Source organism: Manacus candei, unplaced genomic scaffold (genome assembly GCF_025592945.1).
Source record: "Manacus candei isolate 608988 ecotype Guabito, Panama unplaced genomic scaffold, ASM2559294v1 h1tg000029l, whole genome shotgun sequence".
Lineage (NCBI taxonomy): Eukaryota > Metazoa > Chordata > Aves > Passeriformes > Pipridae > Manacus > Manacus candei.
Window position 1 is genome coordinate 3,335,222 of NW_026138077.1, and position 12,851 is coordinate 3,348,072.

Genomic DNA, 12,851 nt, shown 5'->3' on the forward strand with positions numbered 1-12,851 from the left:
TGGCTGGGAATTGTGAGCTGGAGGGGATTTTTCAGGAGGTCTTCAGGGGTAGAGTGCACAAGAATTCAATTTCCAGCTGTTGTTGCCAACTAAAGGTTTTTATCAGTCCCAGGCCTTGAAAAGATATCCTTTTAATATGATATTGCTGCAAAGTCTTCAACAGTTAAGGAGAATTTTACACTGAAGACTTTTTTCTGCTATAAAACTCATGAATAAAACAAGAGTAGAATGACAAGCATGTTAAATCAATATTATAATTAACAGGGGCCAATTAGAGAGGTTTTGCCTATCAGCTTCAAACATTTTTTTTCTATCAAATAAAGACCTTCCCAGTGACAGAATTTTCAATACCAAAGATCTAAATAGAAAAATCCTATAATACAAAGTTTGCCTTGCTTTTTAAAGCTTTTTTTTTGTTTACAATATACTGCAGCTCAGATACCGTAACACCTTTTCTTTAAAATATTATAGATTTTTTTTAAAAAAAGCATTTTAACAGTTTTTTAACATTTATTTGATTTTATTTTTTTTCTAGAATGTATAGATTTTATGAAAAACCTGTAAAAAACACATTAAAATCCACTGAAAACCCAGAATTCAGCATTCCTGTGTATGGAATTCTAAAAATGCTTGTATATGGTTTATATCAAATCTTATTTCATGCAATTGTTTGAAGAATGAATAAGTAACATCCCCCAAATAGAAGCTAGGAATACAACTGATAGTGCTTTTAAGCAGCTAAGCTTGAAACCACTAAACCCCTCAGTATTACTTGCTTATTTCAACACTTGAGTTCTCTACTGTTTCTTCATTTCTTGAGAGTATTATGAATATTATTAATATTATGAATATTAAAAATATTATGAATATTATGAAAATGGAGGGATCTAGTTTAGACACATTTACCTTGGAGTTAAATTATTATTACATTCAGGATGGGTTTTTTTTCACTAACTTAAAAAAATGCAAAGGCAATGAAACTGAAGAAATGAAAGGGTGCAGCCCATAAATAAACACCAGTTTCTTCTTTAAGCCTTGAGGATATTTCCAGGAGCACAGAATTATTTTCAGGTTTTACTTCCCTACAGTGTATTTCCACCGTTCTGTCAACCAGAATCACATTAACAGATTTTCAGCAGACACCAACTGTTCCATCTCCACTGACAACACAACTGTTTATAGGGGCACCCAAGACTCTTAAAATAGAAAAACACTGAATTTCATTGCCTGTCTCCTGCAGCCTGACCTTCAGTTAGTGTGCAGAGGTGCCAAAATCATATAATACACAATATCACGTGTTGCTTTCTCTCTTAATTTATAATTAAGTCACACTCTGAAAAGCTCATAGAATTTTGATAAAGTTATGCCACTCTTCTTCCTTCTCAAATTTAAGATCTACTTCCCTTTTAGGCTCTTCTGGTCTTTGCATCGAATTCCAGTGTCAACTTCAACATTTTAGCAGGAGGATTGTCTTCCAAGGACCTCAACTAAAGACATTTACTGCTCAGATTTGGATGACTAGTTCATTGATATTCCTATGTCCTTCACAGAAAGTCGTTTTTATGTTCTAATCATCTTTCCAGAGGCCAGAAACATAAACCAGGTCATTATGAGTTAATTCAAATAAATGTCCAGTGACTTTCTAATTTTCATTTCACACTTGACAGCCTCACTGTCTGTTTTTGGCAACAGTTCTACTGAAATACCCTTATTAGATATTTTGGGGAGGTTTTTTCATCTTTCTGAAGCCATGCCTAATCAAGAGGGCTGCAGCATGAAAACGTCACCATTTCACAGGAAAATGCCTAGGAGTTGGAATTATCTTCCATTTAAAGATCTCTGCTCTAAAGCTTCTCTGGGATTTGCAGTGAAGAAATGAAGGACAGAAGAATTTCAATAAACATTTAGGCTTAAATTCCATTTCAAGTGTGCTGTGAGTTGTGTTTATTCGTAATGTTATGCTAAGGAGCAACATCATTTTGAAAAAAAAAGGAGTGTATTTATGACTTACATAGAAAGCATAGACCATATAAGGATTTTCAGGCTCCAAGTTTTGGTACCTACTGAAAAAAACTGGTCTTGGAATTGGTCTTGGTCTTCTAGAATTATTACCTGAGGAAAGGATTAGTGCACTCTGCCACTAGAGTATTTTATTTTCCTTCTGTTAAGCTGAACAGTAAAAACTCCTTTCCTAAAAGGATCTTAGTGATTAATGACTGCTATAGTCCTAAAACAAACGTATGTTATTCTATTCAGAAAGAATAGAATTTTATTTTGGTGGTGTTGCTCCTCTAGAATCCTTATAATTAAAGTATATCTAATGAGCTCTTTCTTGATTTTTGGTTCACTAAATTACAACTGACAGAGAAATTTCCAGTTTTGAGGTACACTTTGAGCTTTACCTCCAGGTTTAGGATTTTTTGCTTGTTTGTTTGTGAGTTGTTTCTGTTTGTTTGTTTGTTTGTTTTTCTCTCCTAATCTCACTACAGGCTGGAGAGATGCAAAGGGTTAATTTCCCGGAGCTGTGCATATCTGATATTTCCACCTTCTGCTCTCTGGGTGCACCTCCAGAGTTCACAGGTTATCTCAGCAATTTGTTGCACTGCCACATTTTAAATAGTGAGATAAACTAGGAAAATCAAGGAAGTGTGTACTCCAGCTTTGTTGTTTTCCACCACAAGTGAATCAAATTCTGTGAACTATCCCCGATGGATGGATACAGACACAGTTTAACAAGTCACACCCAAATCCTCATGAATAAGATTTAGTGTACCTACTAAACTGTCCAAATTAGGAGGTTTGAACGAGGTACTCACAGTCCCTCTTGGCCATGGATAGAACTAGTGCTTTCAGATTGGGAATTTAAACCCAAAATTGTTTTGAATGTTTAGACAACTTCTAATCTAAACATAATCTTACATTCCTCTGAGAGCTGTAAAGAAATATAGTGGTTATATCAAATATAACTCATTTAATTCCTTTATATATCCTTTATTTTATAACATTCCTACCCAAGTTACTTCTAAAACAAAGGAACATAATTTGTTTTCATTAATTCTATCCTTACACTCCCAGGTAAACCTTTAATTATTCAATGATGCCTGTCATCCTGTTTGGTTTCAGACTCCTCCAATTAAGAATGGTGGTTTGCAACTGAGGCTCCTTGAGGATTTTATTTTCCCTGAACACGAGGGGGGATTCTGTTGTATCTAGAAATCATCATATTGTCTCAATAAGCCAAATTCCTGATTTATTACATAATGATACCCAAGTAGGCCGTTCACACAAATTTAGTTACTGCTTACAAGCATAACATGAATCAGTGTATTGGTTTATTATTATTCTGCTGTCTGTATTTTTTCCTGTTTAAGCAAACATTACACTGCTAAATTTTTTACAGACACTCTTGTGGGATAAAGTTCCACTTAAGCTCTACATAATTATTTCACTATCAGCTTTACATTCTGTGTTTTTTTCCATTTTCATTTGTTTCTTATAATCTTTTATAGTCCTTACTTTCTAGATTGCTGTATTCCAACCACTGTCATGTTTCTGTGGAAAAAAAGGGGTTTCAGTATTTTCAAATTTTTAAATCTTCCCTCTGTTCTCTATAATCCTTTTTTTTCCCCCTATTGTTTGAAATCTCTGAAATAAGATTTCATTATTAATTCATAATTAATTTCAACATTATTCTGAAAAATACTTTGACAAGAATGGTTTCACTGATTCATACAAACTTCTTGCAGTGTAGCCTCAAGGGTAGATATATAAATGAACAATACTAACATGAAGGTTTTTGATATGAAAGTTTGGACACAACTATTGCTAATATTGTGTGTTAATACTCTATTATTCAGATTTAGATTCAAGATCAGAAGCAGAAGAATTGAAAACTCACTTGAAAAGACTTCAAGATGTAAGTATGCAGCTGTCAAAAGAAATACTCCCAGTTCAGTTTGTCGTCCAATTCTGTCCTCCCCCTCTCATCTAATCATTATAAAATTAAGGATCCAGGCTTCAATAATGAATTAACCCTATAAGTGGAATTCTAATTAAAACCCATGGAATAATAGCAAATTATGCTTTGAGCTTTCTTCTCTCTACACAGTATAATGCTTTGTGAAGTTTAGTTTATTCTGAAGTCATGCTTTGTTTCTGATCAATGATGGTATATTCAAAGACTAGGATATAAATCAAGGTCACAACATCAACAGCCCATGTTTTACACCTGAGCATACTTTAAGAAAATAAATTCCAAATCCCATTTTTTCTCCCTTGCCAGTTTACACAGTCCATCCATTTGCATCGTGCAAGACTTTACAGGAATATTGTCCTCAGCAAAAGAATTCGAATGAAGAGAGAGGTGGGGGTTTTTTGCAACTAGGAAGGTATACAAGATATGAGAATAAGAGAAAATAGCTTTTTAAGTGGCAGAGAGTAAATGTGATCACCCATTATGATTTGCTTTCTATCCACATATTTGCTTTACTATTTTTTTTGTTTGGATTAACTACCATATTTGACATCTCTCTTGAAATTTAAGCCTTCTCATGGAATTTCTAATTTTTACATAAAGCAGTTATTCCAAGTTTCTCTACAGCATTCATATTTCATTTCAAACCTAGCACAGAGTTTCCAAGTATATATTCCTAATTTCAGAGGGATGCATAAAGCCATATATATCTTAGAACCCACTCTGCTTTAATTTAGATATTCTTTTGCCTATGTAGTATATCCCACAGTGATGTTCAGGAAAAAAATGAAATGGCCATAAAAGATCAATGTACTTTAGAAGCAATGGGAACCAAGTGACATAAAAATGAAAATAAATCAATGATTTACACTTTTGAGATACAGACACTGAGCTTTATGGTCAATAAAACTCTATAACTTCATGTCTTTGAAAACTGTTCTGTTAAATTAAGGAAATGTGCCATAGTGAATATTTCTCTACATGTGACTAATGAAGAGCAAGTTGCTCTGCTGAGTAAAGGTTCTCTTTTCTGCTACCTTGTGATAAGTGCTTGCTGGCTTCTTTAAATAAAAGGTTGGGGTTTGGGTTCCATTAGTCTTCCCTGTGAAGGATAAGGCTGCAGCACAACATTGGGCATTTAGTCCTCAAGATATCAAGATTTCCATCAAGGAGATTTAAAGCAAAGGGTGTATACACAAGAGGTTTGTTTATGTGTAAACAGTCTTGAAATAATTTAGTATACATGGAAGCCTCATTTATTGTGAGGTTTATCACCATAAAACCTTTAGGCTCTCTTTCATGCCTCTAGAATGTGGAAGCTCCCTGCCTCCTGTGAAAAACTTGTTCTCCGAGGATAAGTAATTTTCAGGAAAATTCTATGCTCATTTTATTCCAGGCTGAGGAACCAGATGGCTTAGATCTACTTCCTTATAAAAGTCTCAATTCTTTGATGCTTATTACTCATTAGGTTTAGTCCAGCAAAAGCAGTACCATTAACTAGTACTGAAATGAGGAATGGCTCGAGACAATGTAGCTTGTGGAAGGATTCTTACTGCTGTGCTGCTAAAAAATTAATTTGACTCTTTATTAATTAAAGACAGGACGTATCTTTCTTGTAAACTACCATGACAATACAACGAAATGCTGTCCGGGACAAATAACAGCATAATACTGAATTTTTAAAGTACCTCTTGTGAGAGCACTGTGGCAGGGAATGTAAACTGTGATGGAGCTGCCATATGGTGAGCTTGTAGTGCCAACATTAACTGAATCCCCCAAACCAGCATTTTGCTTTTAAACAGTGGGAAAAAAAAAGAAAAGCTGCTTGTATGGAGAAAAAAAACAAAGCCAACACCAAGTCATGTCAGAACTGATCACAGTATAAGTTATCTATACTGATATCAAATATATCAAATCGCCTTTTCTGAGGAGTCTATCTTTGCAGGTGTTTTCTGTCCTGAGTGTGAGGTATGTACAGATGCTGCCAGGCAGGGAAGGATTACAATACTCGAGTCTCCAGTGCTTTTGCTTTGCCTCCAGCACTTTCTGCTCTGTTGCTTCCCCTTCCCCAGCTGACCAAACATCCCCTCAGCAGCTGTTCTGCAGAGGACTCCCCTGGGCCCCAACCCTGTGGTTTCCCTCCCTCTGCTGTGGGCACATTCTGCAAGGTCAGAAGCAGAGACATATTCAGCCTCTATCCTGGACCTCTATAAAGCAAGGAGCCCTTTTCCCCAGCAAAGTAAGCCTCCAACCTTTGGCTCTTGGGTGGATTTTGTGGGCCAGCCGAAGTGCTCCATGGCAGCAAGAGCTTTCTGTCCTGGCCCCTTTGCTCTGGGAGGAATCTTCGTCCGTACGCCATTTGGGCAGTGGGACTGGCAGCTGGAGCTGTATAAAGCAAGGAGCCCTTCTCCCCAGCCAAGCAAGCCTGCAACCTTTGGATCTCTGGTGCATTTGGTGGGCCAGGCTAAGTACTCCTCAGGCAGCAAGAGCTTTCTGTCCTGGTCCCTTTGCTCTGGGAGGAATCTTCGTCCATACGCCATTTGGGCACTGGCACTGGCAGCTGGAGCTGTATAAAGCCAAGAGTCCTTCTCCCGAACCAAGGAAGCCTGCAACCATTTTCTCTCGGGTGGATTTGGTGGGCCAGCCTGGGTACTCCATGGCAGCAGGAGCTTTCTGTCCTGACCCCTTTGCTCTGGGAGGAATCTTCGAACGTACGCCATTTGGGCACTGGCACTGGCAGCTGGAGCTGTATAAAGCAAGGAGCCCTTCTCCCTGGCCAAGCAAGCCTGCAACCTTTGGCTCTCTGGTGCATTTGGTGGGCCAGCCTGGGTACTCCATGGCAGCAAAAGCTTTCTGTCCTGGCCTCTTTGCTCTGGGAGGAATCTTCGTCCGTACGCCATTTGGGCAGTGGGACTGGCAGCTGGAGCTGTATAAAGCCAAGAGCCTTTCTCTCCATCCAAGCAAGCCTGCGACCTTTGGCTCTCTGGTGCATTTGGTGGGCCAGCCTGGGAACTCTATGGGTAGCAAAAGCTTTCTGTCCTGGCCTGCCAAGTCTCGCAGGGAAAGGAATGGGACCGGGCACTGCAAATCACGGTCTAGACACAGTAGAGGTCTGTGGAGCAATGCCGATTTTATTCGGGGAGCACGAGACTTAAATAGGGTAGGATAAGGAGGTGGAACCGGGAGAGGGGAGGAGTCTGGGATTGGCAGCTCAGGGACACTTATGATAGGGCGAGTCGGTAAGGAAGGGAGGAGTTTTTAGGTGTAACCGGGGAAATGGGTTACAAATCGTCATTTGTATCGCGTTTGGGAGGAGAGCCTGAAATGGCGGGCGGGGCTGACCAAAGGGGGGACAGGAGCCCTGTTTCCCAGGACAGAAAGCTTGTTAAGTTAGGCTATCAGGTGCAGTGTGTGGCGCAGCCTGGGCACTCCGTGGGCAGCCAGAGGTTTCTGTGCTGGCACCTTTACCCTGCGAGGAATCCTCATTTGTAACGGGTTTGGATCGGGTGGCCGGCAAAGGCGGGGCGGGGCTGACCAAAGGGGGGACAGCAGCCCTGTTTCCCAGGACAGAAAGGTTGTGAGCTTTGGCTTTCAGGTGCAGTGTGTGGCGCAGCCTGGGCACTCCGTGGGCAGCCAGGGCTTTCTGTGCTGGCACCTTTTCCCTTCGAGGAATCTTCATTTGTAACGGGTTTGGGGGGGCGAGCCGGCAATGCGGGCGGGACTGACCAAAGGGGTGACAGCAGCCCTGTTTCCCAGGACAGAAAGCTTGTTAAGTTTGGCTTTCAGGTGCAGTGTCTGGCGCAGCCTGGGCACTCCGTGGGCAGCCAGAGGTTTCTGTGCTGGCACCTTTACCTTGCGAGGAATTCTCATTTGGAACGGGTTTGGGGGGGCGAGCCGGCCAAGGCGGGCGGGGCTGACCAAAAGGGGGACAGCAGCCCTGTTTCCCAGGACAGAAAAGTTGTGAGCTTTGACTTTCAGGTGCAGTGTGTGGTGCAGCCTGGGCACTCCGTGGGCAGCCAGGGCTTTCTGTGCTGGCACCTTTTCCCTGCGGGGAATCTTCATTTGTAACGGGTTTGGATCGGGTGGCCGGCAAAGGCGGGGCGGGGCTGACCAAAGTGGGGACAGCAGCCCTGTTTCCCAGGACAGAAAGGTTGTGAGCTTTGGCTTTCAGGTGCAGTGTGTGGCGCAGCCTGGGCACTCCGTGGGCAGCCAGGGCTTTCTCTGCTGGCACCTTTTCCCTTCCAGGAATCCTCATTTGTAACGGGTTTAGGGGGGGAGAGCCGGCAATGCGGGCGGGGCTGAACCAAAGGGGGGACAGCAGCCCTGTTTCCCAGGACAGAAAGCTTGTGAGCTTTGGCTTTCAGGTGAAGTGTGTGGCGCAGCCTGGGTACTCCGTGGGCAGCCAGAGGTTTCTGTGCTGGCACCTTTTCCCTTCGAGGAATTTTCATTTGGATCGGGTTTGGGGGGGGCGCGCCGGCAATGGTGGACGGGGCTGACCAAAGGGGGGACAGCAGCCCTGTTTCCCAGGACAGAAAGCTTGTGAGCTTTGGCTTTCAGGTGCAGTGTGTGGCGCAGCCTGGGCACTCCGTGGGCAGCCAGAGGTGTCTGTGCTGGCACCTTTTCCCTGCGAGGAATTCTCATTTGTAAGGGGTTTGGATCGGGTGGCCGGCAATGTCGGGCGGGGCTGACCAAAGGGGGGACAGCAGCCCTGTTTCCCAGGACAGAAAGCTTGTGAGCTTTGGCTTTCAGCTGCAGTGTGTGCCGCAGCCTGGGCACACCGTGGGCAACCAGGGCTTTCTGTGCTGGCACCTTTTCCCCGCAAGGAATCCTCATTTGGGTCGGATTTTGGGGGGCGAGCCGGCAATGGCGGGCGTGGCTGACCGAAGACGGGACAGCAGCCCTGTTTCCCAGGACAGAAAGCTTGTGAGCTTTGGCTTTCGGGTGAAGTGTGTGGCGCAGCCTGGGCACTCCGTGGGCAGCCAGGGCTTTCTGTGCTGGCACCTTTTCCCTTCCAGGAATCCTCATTTGTATCGGGTTTGGGGGGGGAGAGCCGGCAATGGCGGGCGGGGCTGACCAAAGGGGGGACAGCAGCCCTGTTTCCCAGGACAGAAAGCTTGTGAGTTTTGGCTTTCAGGTGCAGTGTGTGGTGCAGCCTGGGCACTCCGTGGGCAGCCAGGGCTTTCTCTGCTGGCACCTTTTCCCTTCCAGGAATCCTCATTTGTATCGGGTTTGGGGGGGGAGAGCCGGCAATGGCGGGCGGGGCTGACTAAAGGGGTGACAGCAGCCCTGTTTCCCAGGACAGAAAGCTTGTGAGTTTTGGCTTTCAGGTGCAGTGTGTGGTGCAGCCTGGGCACTCCGTGGGCAGCCAGAGGTTTCTGTGCTGGCAACTTTTCCCTGCGAGGAATTTTCATTTGGATCGGGTTTGGGGGGGGCGAGCTGGCAATGCGGGCGGGGCTGACCAAAGGGGTGACAGCAGCCCTGTTTCCCAGGACAGAAAGCTTGTGAGTTTTGGCTTTCAGGTGCAGTGTGTGGCGCAGCCTGGGCACTCCGTGGGCAGCCAGGGGTTTCTGTGCTGGCACCTTTTCCCTGTGAAGCATCCTCATTTGGATCGTGTTTGGATCGGATGGCTGTCAATGGTGGACGGGGCTGACCAAAGGGGGGACAGCAGCCCTGTTTCCCAGGACAGAAAGCTTGTTAAGTTTGGCTTTCAGGTGCAGTGTCTGGCGCAGCCTGGGCACTCCGTGGGCAGCCAGAGGTTTCTGTGCTGGCACCTTTACCCTTCGAGGAATTTTCATTTGGAACGGGTTGTGGAGGGCGAGCCGGCAATGGAGGGCAGGGCTGACCAAAGGGGTGACAGCAGCCCTGTTTCCCAGGACAGAAAGCTTGTGTGCTTTGGCTTCCAGGTGCAGTGCTTGGTGCAGCCTGGGCACTCCGTGGACAGCCAGAGGTTTCTGTGCTGGTACCTTTTCCCTGCGAGGAATCCTCATTTGTAACGGGTTTGGATCGGGTGGCCGGCAATGGTGGACGGGGCTGACCAAAGTGGGGACAGCAGCCCTGTTTCCCAGGACAGAAAGCTTGTGAGCTTTGGCTTTCAGCTGCAGTGTGTGACGCAGCCTGGGCACTCCGTGGGCAACCAGGGCTTTCTGTGCTGGCACCTTTTCCCTGCAAGGAATCCTCATTTGGGTCGGATTTTGGGGGGCGAGCCGGCAATGGCGGGCGTGGCTGACCAAAGGGGTGACAGCAGCCCTGTTTCCCAGGATAGAAAGCTTGTTAAGTTTGGCTTTCAGGTGCAGTGTCTGGCGCAGCCTGGGCAGTCCGTGGGCAGCCAGAGGTTTCTGTGCTGGCACCTTTTCCCTTCCAGGAATCCTCATTTGTAACGGGTTTGGATGGGGTGGCCGGCAAAGGCGGGGCGGGGCTGACCAAAGTGGGGACAGCAGCCCTGTTTCCCAGGACAGAAAGGTTGTGAGCTTTGGCTTTCAGGTGAAGTGTGTGGCGCAGCCTGGGCACACCGTGGGCAGCCAGGGCTTTCTCTGCTGGCACCTTTTCCCTTCCAGGAATCCTCATTTGTAACGGGTTTGGGGGGGGAGAGCCGGCAATGCGGGCGGGGCTGAACCAAAGGGGGGACAGCAGCCCTGTTTCCCAGGACAGAAAGCTTGTGAGCTTTGGCTTTCAGGTGAAGTGTGTGGCGCAGCCTGGGTACTCCGTGGGCAGCCAGAGGTTTCTGTGCTGGCACCTTTTCCCTTCGAGGAATTTTCATTTGGATCGGGTTTGGGGGGGGCGCGCCGGCAATGGTGGACGGGGCTGACCAAAGGGGTGACAGCAGCCGTGTTTCCCAGGACAGAAAGCTTGTGAGCTTTGGCTTTCAGGTGCAGTGTGTGGCGCAGCCTGGGCACTCCGTGGGCAGCCAGAGGTGTCTGTGCTGGCACCTTTTCCCTGCAAGGAATTCTCATTTGTAAGGGGTTTGGATCGGGTGGCCGGCAATGTCGGGCGGGGCTGACCAAAGGGGGGACAGCAGCCCTGTTTCCCAGGACAGAAAGCTTGTGAGCTTTGGCTTTCAGCTGCAGTGTGTGACGCAGCCTGGGCACACCGTGGGCAACCAGGGCTTTCTGTGCTGGCACCTTTTCCCTTCCAGGAATCCTCATTTGGGTCGGATTTTGGGGGGCGAGCCGGCAATGACGGGCGTGGCTGACCGAAGAGGGGACAGCAGCCCTGTTTCCCAGGACAGAAAGCTTGTGAGCTTTGGCTTTCAGGTGAAGTGTGTGGCGCAGCCTGGGCACTCCGTGGGCAGCCAGGGCTTTCTGTGCTGGCACCTTTTCCCTTCCAGGAATCCTCATTTGTATCGGGTTTTGGGGGGCGCGCCGGCAATGGCGGGCGGGGCTGACTAAAGGGGGGACAGCAGCCCTGTTTCCCAGGACAGAAAGCTTGTGAGTTTTGGCTTTCAGGTGCAGTGTGTGGTGCAGCCTGGGCACTCCGTGGGCAGTCAGAGGTTTCTGTGCTGGCAACTTTTCCCTGCGAGGAATTTTCATTTGGATCGGGTTTGGGGGGTGCGAGCTGGCAATGCGGGCGGGGCTGACCAAAGGGGTGACAGCAGCCCTGTTTCCCAGGACAGAAAGTTTGTGAGTTTTGGCTTTCAGGTGCAGTGTGTGGCGCAGCCTGGGCACTCCGTGGGCAGCCAGGGGTTTCTGTGCTGGCCCCTTTTCCCTGTGAAGGATCCTCATTTGGATCGTGTTTGGATCGGATGGCTGTCAATGGTGGACGGGGCTGACCAAAGGGGGGACAGCAGCCCTGTTTCCCAGGACAGAAAGCTTGTTAAGTTTGGCTTTCAGGTGCAGTGTCTGGCGCAGCCTGGGCACTCCGTGGGCAGCCAGAGGTTTCTGTGCTGGCACCTTTACCCTTCGAGGAATTTTCATTTGGAACGGGTTGTGGAGGGCGAGCCGGCAATGGAGGGCAGGGCTGACCAAAGGGGTGACAGCAGCCCTGTTTCCCAGGACAGAAAGCTTGTGTGCTTTGGCTTCCAGGTGCAGTGCTTGGTGCAGCCTGGGCACTCCGTGGACAGCCAGAGGTTTCTGTGCTGGTACCTTTTCCCTGCGAGGAATCCTCATTTGTAACGGGTTTGGATCGGGTGGCCGGCAATGGTGGACGGGGCTGACCAAAGTGGGGACAGCAGCCCTGTTTCCCAGGACAGAAAGCTTGTGAGCTTTGGCTTTCAGCTGCAGTGTGTGACGCAGCCTGGGCACTCCGTGGGCAACCAGGGCTTTCTGTGCTGGCACCTTTTCCCTGCAAGGAATCCTCATTTGGGTCGGATTTTGGGGGGCGAGCCGGCAATGGCGGGCGTGGCTGACCAAAGGGGTGACAGCAGCCCTGTTTCCCAGGACAGAAAGCTTGTGAGCTTTGGCTTTCAGGTGCAGTGTGTGACGCAGCCTTGGCACACCGTGGGCAGCCAGGGCTTTCTGTGCTGGCACCTTTTCCCTTCCAGGAATCCTCATTTGTATCGGGTTTGGGGGGGGAGAGCCGGCAATGGCGGGCGGGGCTGTCTAAAGGGGGGACAGCAGCCCTGTTTCCCAGGATAGAAAGCTTGTGAGCTTTGGCTTTCAGGTGAAGTGTGTGGCGCAGCCTGGGCACTCCGTGGGCAGCCAGAGGTTTCTGTGCTGGCAACTTTTCCCTGCGAGGAATTTTCATTTGGATCGGGTTTTGGGGGGGGCGAGCTGGCAATGCGGGCGGGGCTGACCAAAGGGGTGACAGCAACCGTGTTTCCCAGGACAGAAAGCTTGTGAGCTTTGGCTTTCAGGTGAAGTGTGTGGCGCAGCCTGGGTACTCCGTGGGCAGCCAGAGGTTTCTGTGCTGGCCCCTTTTCCCTGCGAGGAATCCTCATTTGGAT

General features: G+C 47.4%; 1 long non-coding RNA gene across 1 annotated transcript; it reads right to left on the minus strand.

The window, feature by feature from the left end:
• Window positions 1–10,014: 10,014 nt before the first annotated feature.
• Window positions 10,015–12,503, minus strand: LOC127472580 (uncharacterized). Its single transcript, XR_007905070.1, has 3 exons — window positions 12,436–12,503; window positions 12,052–12,243; window positions 10,015–10,128 (listed from the first exon to the last, which is right to left on the minus strand). It is a non-coding gene; the product is annotated as an uncharacterized LOC127472580 (long non-coding RNA).
• Window positions 12,504–12,851: the final 348 nt, after the last annotated feature.